Below are 470 nucleotides of genomic sequence, written 5' to 3'. Positions count from 1 at the left end.
ACAAACTGGAATTTGGTTCCACAATAGAGGAGCCTGATAACTGAACGCTTTGCCTCCTGTTCTACTTTTAGAAACACTAGGAACCAGAAGTAAATCTGTAATCTGTGAAAGAAGTGCTGTGTTTGGAAAATATGGAGCAAAACTTTTGTTATTGTATGATATGGCTTTCCTATTGAAAGCTTTGCATGTTAGAAGTAAGACGTTAGATTATAGTCTGAATTTGACAATAGACTGACTAACAGTGATGAGCTACAACTGGAGACATTTTATTTCTACTTCTACATTGCATCATAATTCTAGCAGCAGCATTTTTAGATCAAGTGAAGGTTTTTTAAATAGTTTTTGGACATCTAGATAATACAGAGTTTTAATCATCTAGAAGTTATAAGTGTATGACATTTTTAATGTGGAGATTAAATGACAAATCTTGATGAAAAATAACACCAAGTTTTTTACATTAAAACTGGAGG

Source organism: Nematolebias whitei, chromosome 20 (genome assembly GCF_014905685.2).
Source record: "Nematolebias whitei isolate Nwh7 chromosome 20, NemWhi1, whole genome shotgun sequence".
Classification (NCBI taxonomy): Eukaryota; Metazoa; Chordata; class Actinopteri; order Cyprinodontiformes; family Rivulidae; genus Nematolebias; species Nematolebias whitei.
This window is presented reverse-complemented; position numbering follows the sequence as displayed.